Below are 15,489 nucleotides of genomic sequence, written 5' to 3' on the forward strand. Positions count from 1 at the left end.
TGTTGACCATTTTAAATTACAAGATTTTACAGGTTTTTATCACAGCAAGAAGCTTTCATTTAAAGCTTTACATTTCTAATGTGCACATGTTTCTTTATATAATAACTAGTCCTGACAAATTGGTTTGCAACTGTAATAAAACTCTTTATCAAGATGTGAATTAAGGCTACTATTACTGCAATTTATAATAGCAGCAGAGGCAAGTAAGCTAGATGAAAAAGTGCTGTTTAATAGCATTAGGTTTGTAATTTAAGAAACTATCACAGGTGTACTTAAAACAGATTGTTATTCAATACTATATGAACAGATATTCTTGAGGATCATTTGCACGCTGGTTTGCCAGAACAATCTGTTAAAAACAAGTATGAAAATTGGGAGGGGAGGGTTGAGGGGGGGAATGGAAAGCCCATGTTGGCATAAAAAATATGATGGAAGAAAGACTACATGAAAATTTTGGTTACCAGAATCACAGAAGTTAAAAATTCACAAGACATACTCATTTATCTTGTGCATCTCCCAGCCACTGCATGACTGTTCATTAACAGTACATTGTGGAGAGCTTTGTTCAGTCTTTTTCAAATGGCATTCATGATGGGGATTCTACTACATTCCTTGGGAGACTTTCCTACTGCGAATACAACTCAGGAAATTCATCAATTCAGCAGATATTTCTCTTAGTTGAATTTCATCATATTACTTGTATCCTCTAGCCTTGTATTAATATACAGTTCTTCTGGCTCCTTGGTTCTTACAACCTGCAGTATCATATATCACTCAGGGCTCATTTACTGTATTTATTTGGATTTAACATAAGAAACCTATAGGTGAACATTAGGCACCCTGACTACACTTAAATTCACATCCACATCAGAATAGCACCATGACTCAAAACATAACATAACATAACATACCAACCAGGAAAGCCCCAATTCAGCAAAGCATGTAAGTACTGTAAGTAAGTATTTAAATCCATCCTTATTCCACAAATAACTTACATATTTGGGACTCATCACATGAATAAGGGTTTACAGGATTAGGCCATTAGACCTGAGTTGATGGTTCAGGACTTCAGTGGAAATACTCATGGTAGTCAGCACTGAACCCAATATGTATTTAAAGGATCAGGCCTCTAATTTCTAAATCTAGAGTACAGATTGTAGCAGTCTGTTCTGCTAATAATTTGGGACTTTGGGCCAGATGCTCACCAGCTGAAAACTGATATAGCCTCATTGATGTCAGAGCTATACCAATTGACCCCAACTGAGGATCTGGTCCCTTAAGAGGATTTTTGTGTAGTTTTATAACCATGTCAGTTCACTTTTATAAACAATTCAACATCACTGAATGTGTGAAAAAATTAAAAACTTGATTTTGATTCTTCAAAAATGAAAATTTAATCATAAAAAGGTCAACTAACAAAGCCCCTACTGTCCGTAGCCACTAGAAGTATTCCTGTGACCAAACTGCATGTTTCTGAAAGACAGGTTGATGTCTTTAATCTGGCAAACAACAATAATTTCCCTTTATGGCAAGCAAAGTGCATATCACAAAAATTATTTCAAATCTTTCTCTGTTTACTGAAATGTCAGTAATTAATCAATAGTTTTCAAGAAAAAAAGGAGAAAACTCTTGATATTTAGGAGAAAGATGGCTTTAAGGTCATCTGGAGCCAATCTTGTCTTCAAATTCACACAAGAAGCTGGTGCATAAAAATAATGTGCTCTCCTTAGAGCAAACTTTGACTATTATAAAAGCCATTGTAACCTGGTCTGAACACATACATTATTTAAAGGCTACTTGTAATAATTTGAGAGAAAGTAGAACAGTAGATTTCACGTACTTGCAGAACCAATGTCCTTTGATTTATATTTCAATTAGCATCTGCAGGGCATTTAACATTTATTATCTCAGAAATCCTAATTTCAGATCATTAAGCAGCCAGCTCGCCTCATTCTTTAGCCATGGCCATTCTAGGCAAATCCTGCTTTATTAACACTAATATTCCCATTGAAGTCAATGGGATCGCTTGCATGTTCTTGTGTGTATTACCGTAGCATCTCATGGACCAGGACCACATTGTGCAATGCACTGTACAAGCACAGAACAAGGGACTGTCCCTGTCCCAAAGAGCTTACAATCTAAGTAAGAGGGTTAAACTCTCCTTGAGCCTTTACCTGATTATTAGAATCCCAGTGCAGAGAATGATATATTCTAATTATTTGAAAAGAAAGCTGTGGCCCCCTACTAGAGAAGGAAAAAAAGCCATGCTGGTTAGGAGGTGAGGGTGATCCCTCATGAGGCCCCGAGCGATCCGTGATTTCTGAGGCTCAAACCTCTGTCCATTCCATGGCAGGATAGCTGGGGAGAACATAGCAAACCTTGTCTCCTCAAAAGAATAATCAGAAGTAAAGTCTACAAGAACCTCATTTCTTTCCTCCTGTGTGTTTCTCCATGGCAGCCAGAAATCAGGCCACAAGGAGTTACACCAGGGATGAATTTGGCCCACAGTTAACACTGAACTATAAAAGACAAACTTTTAAGAAGTACACTTGCTCGCTAAAACACGACCCTTGAAACATTTCTGGGATTAGTTTTGTTACAAAACGTTCTGAATCTTGCGATGCCAAGCACACTCTCAACCACCCCCACCCACAATACACACCTTGAAATGCTTAAATACCATAGTTCTTTTTCAGTCATTTGTGATTCTGTATTTGCTCATATTTGTAATTTTTAGACTGATAGAACAGCTGCAAATGGGTACTTCTAAAATGTCGCATAAAATTATTCATATCACTTAACTTCATCAAGTAAGATATTTATAACTGATGATCACATTTGCTCTGGTGCTAGTGCTGACTAATATTGTCTCCACCCATATGACTTTTACAGCTCTCATTCCAGTTTGCTTATGGTGGCAGAGTCTTATCTATGAAATAAAACCCATGAATATCCAGACAAAAACTGGAAAAAGATTAACTCCCTCCCTACTGAGATAAATCACTTCCCAATGTTTTCACTTGCAGACTTTAACATTTTTCATATGGCTTTTACTGTGACTAGATCTGTAAAGGAATGTTAGTTGCAAAGATTATTAATTACTGTGTGATATGAACTTGAAACTGTGGCTCAGATTTTAGAATCTCTTGATAGTATTATTCTTTAACCTTTACATACAAGCAGTTATTTAGAAACAAAGATATTTTGAACAATGGCTTATAAGTGAAAAGGGGACCTGATGTAAGTTAGCCTACAGGTAAGTGATCTGAAGGGATACACGATGCAGACATACTTTTGCAGATGTTAATACCAAGTTGACAGTGTTGTGAAGGACGACTGCTGATATCAATCAGCTCTAAATATAGATTTACAATTCTGCCTTGGTACCAAACATTGTGGTACAAACCTGAGCACACAAGCTATTTTAATTGTTTAATATGTATTGTACAGTAGCACCCAGAGGCCCCACATAGGATCAAGGTCTCTATTGTGACGGGCGTTCTACAAATACATATGAAGATGGGGGGCCCCCCCATCTCTGAAGAGCTTACAAGGAGACAAGGACAGATGAAGAATTTTGGTAGAAGGAGAATCAAAATATATACAATTTTATATACATTGATACATTTTCAATTTTTTTATTATAAATAAAATAAGTGCCAACCATGCCCATCTGCCCCCCAACCTAAATTGGCTGCCCCTCAATCATTAATTGGTCATTTGTTACAGCTGGATCTTCAGATCTGAAGGAGCAGAAGGGCAGTGGCCTTTTGGATCAGTTCAAGGGAGATCATTCAATGAAAAGGTGGTAGCATGGAAGAAAAGTGCAGAGACATTTGTGTGAGAAGCAGACAAACGGGTAGAGGAGGCCTGCATAATTGACATAGCGCGATAAGAGACATGAGTGGATCGAGAGTGGCGGAGTCATGAATGGCTTGAATGTAAGGACACAAGTGAGACAGGGTGAGCCAGTGGACAGCTTCAAAAAGGACTGAGGGAGGAGATGTGATCAGAATCATGGGCAAGGAAGATGATCGTAGCAGCTATTCTTTGTAGGGACTGCCGGAGGGTAAAGTTGGTACAATAAGGCTGCAGGGGAGAAGGCAATAGCAGTCAAGAAGGGAGAAGGTAAGAGTTTGGCTGTTTGGATAGAAAGAAAAGGTTGGATCTTAGCAATGTGGTGGGGGACATGTTATCCTTCTACCAAACTATTCATGGGGTATGGCTCTTTGCAGTCCTTCTGCCCTATACAGTTGTGTGTCTGGTCATTCAGAAAGCAAAGTATGTGCACAGCTCTTGTATTCAAGTGTCTGATGAAAACTGCATTTTGTACCTGACAAATTTATGCATTTATTAGAGGAATAAAGGAATAATAAAGGAAACTTTTTTTTTCAGTTTGGATGTATGGAGTTTTATTTCACAGGCAAAAATTTAGGAACATGTAGTAAACCTTGGCCCGACCTCCACCAGTTGCAGAAAGCCCCTGGTAGCAGAACTGGTGCAGATCTACTACATAAAGAATGTGGGAGGAAGGAGAGAGAGGATGGACATGTAGGGGTGTTTACGTCTGCCTGGGACAGAGCTCTGCTGTATGGCAGCTCCCTGTCTATCGGTGCCCAGAGGAAAGGCTGCAGTGGGAGGGCTGTGGCAGCACTCTTGAAGAGCACTCTGAAGAGCTGCTCCCTGGCCTCAGGACTGTGAGAGGGATGGATTTTTCTCCTCCAGTCCCTCAGTGGAGCTACCCATTATCAATCTGACTCCTCAGGCTGGGCACTAGGTTGAGGATTTACACACAAGTATTCAGAGTGCCCTGAGAGGGGCAGTACACAAGAAGGGCTAGCAAGCCTGTTTGAAGATTAATGAATTCAGCATCCCACAATTCCAATAGGTTCATCAGTAATCCATAATCACATGCCAACATTTGGGGCAGGGGTATACTGTTTGTGTTTTTAAGCATATGAAATAAGGTGAGAACATTAGTTATTTGGCTTAAGCCAGAAAGAATTTAGTCTGAACAAGGAATCCAAATGTAGAACTTTTGGTAAGGGGGGGTATGTTGATTATTTGTCTGTTAAAAATTTAGGTCTAAAAGTGTTTCAAACAGTTACTCAGTTCAAGGTCATCAGACTTGCTTGTGATCACAAAAGGCAAGTCTGGAACCAAGTTTATTAGCCAAGTATTTTTTCCCCTGGTTGTTATTTTTGGTTCCAATATTAAACAGTATGCAGACACCTCTCCTGGCAATCTGACCTCAGTTTTTCATTGAAATAATCAGTCTCATCCTCTAGGACTTGCTGCCTAACCAGCTGACACAACAGGGCTAATGCACTTTCAAATCCTGCTTCTGTTAGCTTTGGAAAGATTGAGCGGAAAGCAAAAACTATGCATCACCCACACTGCTATATGTAACACTGCTTTCAAAAAAGGTGATGAGTGACTTATCTGAATGTGGTTAAGACATCTGGCTTAGCGAGCACCCTCCCTTGTAATCAGAGGTCAGAGTTTTACGGCAGAATGAAAAGAAATAGAGGACACCATTGTAGTGTTACAATATACAATGCAAATGTACGGTTTTGGTCTAGCTAAAGTTTCCCTATTAATAGACAAGACTAATTTTAGCAAGACTGTCTGCCAACAACTATCAGGAAAGATGAATTGTGTTACTCATACACTGAAGAGACAAAATGTAATGTATGCAATGTAAAATAGCTTTAACTTTCTGGGTTTTGCACATGTAAAGAGGACAAAATTAAAAGGCTTTTTAAAAACAGGAAATGTCCCTCAGCCACCAGACTCTCTTTTTAGAGGAAGCCTAGTATGGTCCCCCACGTGACTACTTTTGGCTGTCTCTTATCTCAGCCCCTCCTTATCAAAAAATCTGCAGGAGATGGGCACAAGGTAGAAAACTCAACCAGGGTCACCCCACAGTTTTCTGGAAAACTTTCCATCAAGGGAAGGGGTTTGGGTCCAAGGAGTGGAGAAGTGAGGCCTCCTAACCCTGTAGAGGCTAGTGATACACAAGGCAGGAACTTCAGAGACTGGAGGCATCCTGCATAGATGGTGCCCATCAAAGTTGTTTCTCTGCCCATCCTCTCCCCAGCCAACATGACTTTACTGGTTGATTTCAGAGTAACAGCCGTGTTAGTCTGTATTCGCAAAAAGAAAAGGAGTAATTGTGGCACCTTAGAGACTAACCAATTTATTTGAGCATAAGCTTTCGTGAGCTACAGCTCACTTCATCGGATGCATACTGTGGAAACTGCAGAAGACATTATATACACAGAGACCATGAAACAATACCTCCTCCCACCCCACTCTCCTGCTGGTAATAGCTTATCTAAAATGATCACTCTCCTTACAATGTGTATGATAATCAAGTTGGGCCATTTCCAGCACAAATCCAGGTTTTCTCACCCTCCGCCCCCCCCCGCCCCCAACTCACTCTCCTGCTGGTAATAGCCCAGCCAAAGTGACCACTCTCTTCACAATGTGTATGAAAATCAAGGTGGGCCATTTCCAGCACAAATCCAGGTTTTCTCACCCCCCCCCCACCTCCATACACACACAAACTCACTCTCCTGCTGGTAGTAGCTCATACCAGCAGGAGAGTGAGTTTGTGTGTGTATGGGGGTGGGGGGGTGAGAAAACCTGGATTTGTGCTGGAAATGGCCCACCTTGATTATCATGCACATTGTAGGGAGAGTGGTCACTTTGGATAAGCTATTACCAGCAGGAGAGTGAGTTGGGGGCGGGGGGGGCGGAGGGTGAGAAAACCTGGATTTGTGCTGGAAATGGCCCACCTTGATTATCATGCACATTGTAGGGAGAGTGGTCACTTTGGATAAGCTATTACCAGCAGGAGAGTGAGTTTGTGTGTGTGTGTTTTTTTGGGAGGGGGGGTGAGAAAACCTGGATTTGTGCTGGAAATGGCCCACCTTGATTTTCATACACATTGTAAGGAGAGTGATCACTTTAGATAAGCTATTACCAGCAGGAGAGTGGGATTGGAGGAGGTATTGTTTCATGGTCTCTGTGTATATAATGTCTTCTGCAGTTTGCACATTATGCATCCGATGAAGTGAGCTGTAGCTCACGAAAGCTTATGCTCAAATAAATTGGTTAGTCTCTAAGGTGCCACAAGTACTCCTTTTCTTTTTACTGGTTGAGTTCCTATTGAGTAGCATGCGTGGAGGGGACCCAGCAGGAGTTAATGCCATTCTAAGCAGCATTCACCCCACTCAGATTTCAGAGTGGAAATCCCCTAGGGTCAGCAGGGAACAATGTCCTAGAGAGACTGATTGCCTGCTCCATTCTCTCAAGCACTGTTGAGGAAGGCCCCTATAGCACCCACAGGATCTTGATCAGAATGGGGGTGAAGAATGATCCTCTGCATACCCCATGAGAATGATCTGACCACATTAGGACATCTCCGCTTGCACGAGCCATTGGGATGACCTGGGGCTCTGTTTTGTTAGACTTCCAGCCACAAAAATAGGAACTAATTTTAGATGTAATTAAAATGTATGAATTCAAAAGAGTTCCATTAATTTTAACCCAAACCCAGTTACTCGTAACTTGAAATCAAGGGTCTATTTGAGCAAGTAAGGTGAAGAGGATTTGAATCTAAATCCCATACATTTAATTCAGACCAAATATAATTAGTATACATGGATTTGCCACATGAGAACACTTACAGTTGAATTTTTAGTGAATGAACTTCTGTTCTACGTAGGTTCTCTACCACACCCATCATCATAGTATCTGAGCACCTTCCAGTAGTAGTTAAGCAGCATGACTATGCATCTGACAAGTGTTTGTTCTCATCCTTTCCCTAGGGGGAGAAGTATGTGCTATGGAATATCTTGTTTGGAAAGGTTTTAAAAAAAAAACCACACAAATATACCTAGGGTTACGTGTTTATGTTAGAGAAGGCAAGGTCAAAGATATGTGTCTTGCACTTGGAGTGGAAAGTGGTGAGATTTGTGATAGTCCTTAGTTTTGGGGGGAGTTCATTTCACAGTCTCTGACCAGCCCCTGAGAAAGTTCTGTCTCCCGTGCAGATGAGCTTTAGCCTTTGTCTGGAGACTATATTTGATTCCTTAGTATCAGAGGAGCAAAGTTGTCAGCCCTGGCCCTCATCCTAGAGCTTTAGGCAATCTTTTATATATTCTGTGCACCAGCTATAGAGGACCTTGAAGATAAGGCCCTTTGAACTTGATTCAAAATTCTACGGGAAGCAAGCAAAGAGGACAAAGGACAGGTATGATGTGAACAAGGTAGCCCACATTGCTGAGGAAATGCAAAGCAGCATTCTATGCCACTTGGAGTTTCCTAAGTGCTGATGTGTTCATGTCCAGAGATATTGCATTGCTGTACTTCATCCAAGAAGTGACAAAGGCATGAATAACTGAAGCCAGGTCACAATCCACCAGGATGGGACAAAGTCTGCTAGTCAACTGGAGAAGATCAAATGCACTACTCATGGATGCTGCTATGTGACAGCTTTGCATCAGTGAGAAATCCAGGAGTACTCAAACTACAGCCCAAACTGACCAACCATGGTTATGTACCATTCCACCAAAGGAAACTGCATGTGGGCTGCAAAGTCTTCAAAAGCTTTCCTCTGCCCACCATCACCACCACTGTTTGCTTCAGTTCAGCTTCAACCAGGTGTTTTGAGTTGATCTTGTCCAAACACGGGGCCATCTTAGAATCATAGGACTGGAAAGGACCTTGAGAGGTCATCTAGTCCAGGTCCCTGCACTAATGGCAGGACAAAGGATTACCTAGACCAGTCCTGACAGGTGTTTGTCTAACCTGCTCTTAAAAATTAAAAATCTCCAATGATAGAGATTCCACAACCTCCCTAAGCAATTTATGCCAGTGCTTAACCACCCTGACAATTAGGAAGTTTTTCCTAATGTCTAACCTAAACCTCCTTTACTTCAATTTAAGCCCATTGCTGCTTCTCCTATACTCAGAGGTTAAGAAGAACAATTCTTCTCCCTCCTCCATGTCACAACCTTTTATGTACTTGAAAACTAGTACCATGTCCCCTTCAGTCTTCTCTTCTTCAGACTAAAAAAAACCCAATTTTTTCAATCTTCCCTCGTGGGTCATGTTTTCGAGATCTTTAATCATTTTTCCTGCTCTTCTCTTGGTGGTAGTGGTTTAGTCACACATCGTGAAGGATGTGTAGAGCTGTGTGTTAGCGGCAGATTACTGGTCCTTGAGCTGTCTGACCAGTCCACCTTCTGACCAGTTCACAACTTCTATTGTCATATCCTAATAGATATGTTTTCTTATGTGTTGCCCATTAAAGACCCAACCCAGAAAAGTGCTAAGCACATGCTTAACTTTAAGCACGTGGAGCAGCCCTATTGAAATAAAAAATGAAAGTAAGATTAAACACTTGCTTAAGTGATTTTCTGGATCAAAGCCTAATGTTCAGGCAGGTCCTGTGAAGTGCTAAGTACCTTCTACTTCCATTGATTTATATAGAAATTAAACTTTAAGAGGAAGCAACTCTCAGGATTAGGCTCTAATAGCATTTAAAAACAAACAAAAAATTCAAACTATCTCCCTAGAAAACTCCATCAGAGTGTTATTGTTCTATCAACAGATTCTGTAAAATCTTCTCTTTATTTATCTGTTTGTCTAATAGGATTTTTATGATTTCCTCTTATAAAAAGAACAACATGAATAAAAATGGTCAGCAAGTACTTAAAGGGGAAAAAAAAGCTACAAACCAGATTTTGCCTTCAAAGATCTTCCTGTTATCGGAACAGAAACAAGTAAACTTTTTCCAAAATTCAGAAAGAAAAATTATGCATAAAAATATAACTAAGCAGAGAAAACATGGTTCAGAAAAAATTATGGAGAAAACCTTAGATTTCTGAAGTGTACCACAAATTGGCTACTTAGGTTTAAGTGGGCAAAAAAGCTGGTGATCCTTTAGTTACTAGAAAAATACATGGAGAAGTATTATAAAAGTTTAATACCTGAAAATGTACGAGCATTGCAAAATGTGTTTATCTGAAAGTCTACAGTGCAGCTTAAGGGATGTGAAAATAATTCCTTTGAAAATAATTGCATTTTAAGACAATCAGAATGAAAAAGTGTTTCATATAAAATGTCTTATAAACAAAAATTTTTGTTTGTTTTTTAAAAAAGCAGTTAGTTCTTATTTCAATCTTTTCTTCAGGAGGAAAATACCTAGGTCTTCAAAGAAAAACAGGTGACCAATTTGAGTTTGAATTCTATTAGTTGAATAAAGCCCTCAGCACACTCCTGAAGGAGTGCATTGGATTGAGGTCACAATAAATCGCAGAGTAAAGTGAAAAGTTATTGTTGCCCATAGTAAATTGGCTCTTCTACCAGCATAAAATACAAGTTTGCTATTGAATTTTTCAAAATGCACTGTATGAAACTTGGGAACCTAGATCACTAGGTAACGATAGTGCATTCACTGACTGGAGAGATTGTAACAAAAGATGCACAATAGATACTCATTTAGATTTGGGACCAAGCCATCCTCACTTTGAGAAGAGCACCACTGTAGAAGAGAGCTGTCAAAGGAACAAAAAGACAAATCAAAGGCAATCTATTTTTAAGATGTGTGGGCCTGCATATTCAAACAGCGAGAAAAAGTACAACATTTTATACAAATGTAAAACTCCATTGCAAAAATCTGTATTACAAATTTGCCATTTTCAGCAGCAGATGAGGAGGCAGGAGGAAAACAATTTTCCAATGTTGTTGCATTATCTTGGTTGCCTCAGTCAATGTTTCCCATTACATTTCATATTGATGCTATTACATTATTTACGAAGCACAGGAGGCCCTGCCCTGAAGAGCTTACAATCTAAGTAAGGTAAATCACCAGTAATAATGACATGCAACACTGCAGAGGAGGATAGGACGAAGGAGCAGGGGAAATAGGTATATAACAGAAGTCAAGAGGCTGGGAGAGAAGTGCTGCTTTTCAGGGGAGTGTTAAATTTAAAGACTGAAATTGATTTAATGGGTGTAATTTCCTATACACAGCAGGTCCTGAGAAGGTTTTACAATAATCATACCGGGTAGCCCTGGACCAGCTCTACATCTGCTACAGACAATGAGCATAAGGCCATCAGCAGTCCTGACCCACTACAAGATGCTGAACTGTTTCCACCATAATGAAAGACTGCTAGTGAATAGCTTGAAACCTCTCGAAAACAGAGCCCAGTCCTACAGTTGGAGCTCAGTCTACACTTGGGAAAAATGGGTAAGGACTGGGTCCCTAACTACTATTCTAACATTCAACCTAAGATGCAGTGCTGGCAATTTATGTCACTGAATATTACACAATTATCATCAAACAAGTCATGCCTGGGTGATCTTTGTAGTATTTTGGAATGTTAAAGGCAATTAGAAGCACTGCAGTACTGAGTATGTTTCCACGTTCAGTTTACAGTTTCTAAGGACACTATTTATTTTTTCATGGTTTGCCAATACAAGCGATACCAGGGCAGTAATACACATACAAACACTCAACGCATATTGCCATGGTGCAAATGATAAATGAGTTTAACAAGAACTTCAGCTAGACTGAGATGTGCATTGTGAAAGAGATAAAAATGTAACTGGACAAGCAATCTAGTTTACTTTTTGAAACTCTTTTGCAAAAAGAATACAAATTGTACTGAACAAAGTAGGGCAATTAAAGCAGTGAATTATGTGCACTGTTACCATTAGTTAAGTTAGCACTTTTTCAGCACAGTACATGGGGATTTAGCTATGTCACTATTGTTAATATTAATCATCATCACTAGGCATAATTAACCTTAGTACTATTTAGTATACAATAGTCTTCTTCTTGACTATGTCAGTAAGAGACTCCAGCCCTAACCAGCTAAGCACTTAAACATGTACATTTAAGGATGAGAGTGAAATAAATGGGACCACTCAAACACAAAGTTCTGTGTGCTTTACTGGATTGAGGCTTTATTGCACTCGTTCAGCGGTGCTCAAACTATAGGTCAGGACCCCAAAGTGGGTCAGGACCCCATTTTAATGGGGTCACCAGGGCTGGCATTAGACTTGCTGGTGCCTAGAGCCAAAGCCCAAGCCCTACTGCCCAGGGCCAAAGCCGAAGCCCTCAGGCTTCAGACCTGGGTGGCAGGACTCAGGTTGCAGGCTCCTCGCTTTGGTCTGAGCCCTCCTGGGACAGCTGGGCTCGAGCGGGCTCAGACTTCGGTCCCCACTCCTGGGGTCATGTCTTAATTTTTGTTGTTAGAAGGGGGTCGTGGTGCAATTAAGTTTGAGAATCCCCGCACTAGTTAATACCTGGTATAATCAGCAGTGTGAAAGTTTACCCAAGACCTACCCAATGAGCCATGATCCTAAACTACAATTGCCTCTGCCATTCCAGTCCAGAGCAAAGAGCATCATTCCAAATTTTATGCTGTGGACAAGTGTCTACTAGAGACCAAACTCATTGTCATTCGTAATATAGGTCTGGTTTGAGCCTAGGTGTCCCAAAGTGAAAAGTTAATCTCCCTGACACCTGCATTTCCCTCACTACAACATAAAGTGAGGGGCAGATCCCTAGCAGAAGTGTGCTCCTAATGTATTACATTGATTAGATTTCATTTTCAGTCAATTTAAATTATATTTTGGAAAAATATCTAAATCCATCCTTAAATGTGTTCTAAATGGACTTACATTGCTAAATATAATTTCAGCATGGCTCAAATGCTACAATTCATAAGTTACTTATCTATTTTCACTCATTTTTCTGCAGTATATTTGTCCAATGGTACAGTGTTACCCAAATATGTTTGGGCTAAATGCTCACCTCCAACCCCCGACAAGAAGACGACCAAAAAGTGGCATCTCCATGCAAAATAGGTCAGGCAACAACTTGGAGGGGGAAAAAAGAGATACAGTTTGCTCTAACTCACCACGTAGTAAGCTAATCTCTGGGCTTGTCTACATGAGAAAACTGTCGTTAGTTAACTACCTGGGTTTAGAAATTGCTTTAGTTAGATAGGTGCAACTGCCTAGGTGGACACTCGTATTTCAGTCTAAAAGCACCATATATTGATTTACCATAACATCAATTCCCTACTGACTTAAGCTACATTAATACATGGCATTCTTAAAAATAAGAGTGTCTACACAAAAAGGTTGCACCTGTTTAACTACAGCAGTTTCTAAACCAATTTAGTTCATCTGAGAGGCATTGTGTGTCCAGTAAATATAGTACCTGGATGGGAGCTTAGGAGACCTCAATTCCATTCCCATCTCTGCTGTGTGACCTTACCCATGTCCCTATACCTCTATATCCTTTCTCACACTGCATTCTCCTTGTCTGTTTAGACTTTAAACTCTTGTGGGTAAGGACTGTATCTTACTATGCCTGTTCAATGCCTAGCACAATGGTACTCTAATCTCATTTTGGATTTGTAGGCACTTCTGTAATACAAATAAATAATAAGCCACTTTAGTGAATGTCGTATGCTTTTCTTATGTAGACAGCACTGGTGTGCCATGCTGTGTGTCAGGATAAGAGCTGTGACCAGCCAGAGATAGGGAGAGCCAGGGAAACATGCTGCTCTATGCATGACCCCTTCTGAAACCAGCATGTGGAATGTTGATCAAAGCTACAAAAATTGCTGCATGCCACATAAGCCCCTGGGAAGGGTCATAGCAGGACAAGCAGTGGTGGGCTAACTGCTGGCAACATAGACTACCAGTGCTGGGAGATGTGCAGAGTCATGATTTTTCTTCTACTAATCTCACCAAAGCTCAGGGTTTGTGCATTTTGCTGGAGCTGCAGAGGCCTCCCACAGGTGACAATGCTATGGAACTGAGCACTCTCTGGAGATGAGCATTGTGAGGTAAACCCTCTCCATCAATGCCTTTCTATTCAGAAAAGAGAGGAGACACTTGAAGTTTGGTTTTCTCTCGTGATGCAAGAAGTACTCTGAAGAATTACCTAGCTACTGTTATATTATCTATAGAGTTTAACTCTATAGATTATGGATATAATACTGTCAATTGTAAAACTATTCCTTATAACTTACTTTCATGGACTGGAAAAACCATGAAAGTAAATGTATAGCAATATTTCTGCCTCTGCTAGGGACTCTGGCAGTGCCAAAAGAGGTCACTTCCCCTGCTCAGTATTGTATATTGATCTGCAATGGAGTGACCCCACCATTTTCCCCAGAAACAAGCCTAGAGAGGATAGCAGTAGCTGACATGAATACAGAGGACAGAGTGGCTGAGTTGCTGGGCTCAGGGACATCTCCAGCACCGTTGACATGACACATAATTTCCATCAGCTGAGTAAAACAAGGGGGAATACCCACAAAATAGACAATGTGTGTCACTGTCTGATTTTACAGTCTGGCTATAATCCCACAGGGCTCAAACTGCTGGCACAACTCTATTGACTGCAGCTGAGTTCCGCCAGCATGAAATTGGCCACAAGTATGGGAAATAGTTTTAATTTTCATAAGTTCAAAATATTTCACCTGGATTCAAAAGAAAAATGAAGGACCAGATGGGCAGGTTTAACAACTACACAAAGAAGTCCAGAACATTTGTGAAACCTTTCCTTCCTTATCAAAATATTTTGCTCTATTTCTCTGTAGCTCTATAGAACATGCTATTCCCAGGTGTGCAAAGCTACTTTAAAATGACATTACTAGTCTGACCTGTTAAAGCCATTCAATTATAAATACAAGGTCACAATTACTAGTGTCAAAATTTCCACATGTAGGTGCCTAAAGTTAATTACCTAAATAAAAATTATCTTATTTGCAGAGGCACTGAGCACTCATGACTCCCATTGAAGTCAAAAGAAGCTGTAGATGCTCAGTCCGTGTGGAAAGGAGGCCAGTTGAGAAGGTAAGTTTATCCACATAAGTTTGAAAATGTTGGCCTAAATGCTTCCTAAAACTGATGGGAAAAGATGCAAATAGTACAAAACCAAAAAGACAAGCAAACATATGTATCTGTCACAAATCCTGCCACAGACAAATCAGCAATACTACATGCCCCAATCTAATCTCAGGACAATTTGCTCCTCGAGTATAAAAATTCTATATAGAATCATTCACTAAGAAAAATTTTAAACAATTTTACCTCACGCTTCCAGGATGCAGTTGAATTTTAACCTTTTATTGCCACCAAGGACTTCGCAATGCTATAGAAAACGGCAGCAAACAAAAATCAAAATGTTATAGATGCTAGTTCATTAAACTGCTGCTCTAAATTCACATGTACTCCACCTATGATGCATCCTACACACAAACTCTTGTTGAAAGGGAACGTTGATGTTTGTTTTGTATTATTGGCTGAATTACCTATAGCAACAGCAAACACTTTATACAACTCTTAAGCAACAAACTGAAAACAGTGGAACTGTTTGTTATTTCCTGATCATAATTGCAGTCATTAATCTCACTGTGCTATATGAATGAATTGATTATATAAAGG

The 15,489-nt window shown here is 40.1% G+C and overlaps 1 protein-coding gene across 1 annotated transcript in view; it reads right to left on the reverse strand.

The window, feature by feature from the left end:
• RP1 (RP1 axonemal microtubule associated) overlaps positions 1-15,277 on the reverse strand; it is a 295,779-nt gene extending 280,502 nt beyond the window's left edge. Inside the window, exon 1 of the mRNA XM_043539623.1 lies at positions 15,136-15,277. The gene's annotated coding sequence lies outside the window, so the exon portion shown is untranslated. The remainder of the gene's footprint in view (positions 1-15,135) is intronic.
• Positions 15,278-15,489: the final 212 nt, after the last annotated feature.

Source organism: Chelonia mydas, chromosome 2 (assembly GCF_015237465.2).
Source record: "Chelonia mydas isolate rCheMyd1 chromosome 2, rCheMyd1.pri.v2, whole genome shotgun sequence".
Taxonomy (NCBI): domain Eukaryota; kingdom Metazoa; phylum Chordata; order Testudines; family Cheloniidae; genus Chelonia; species Chelonia mydas.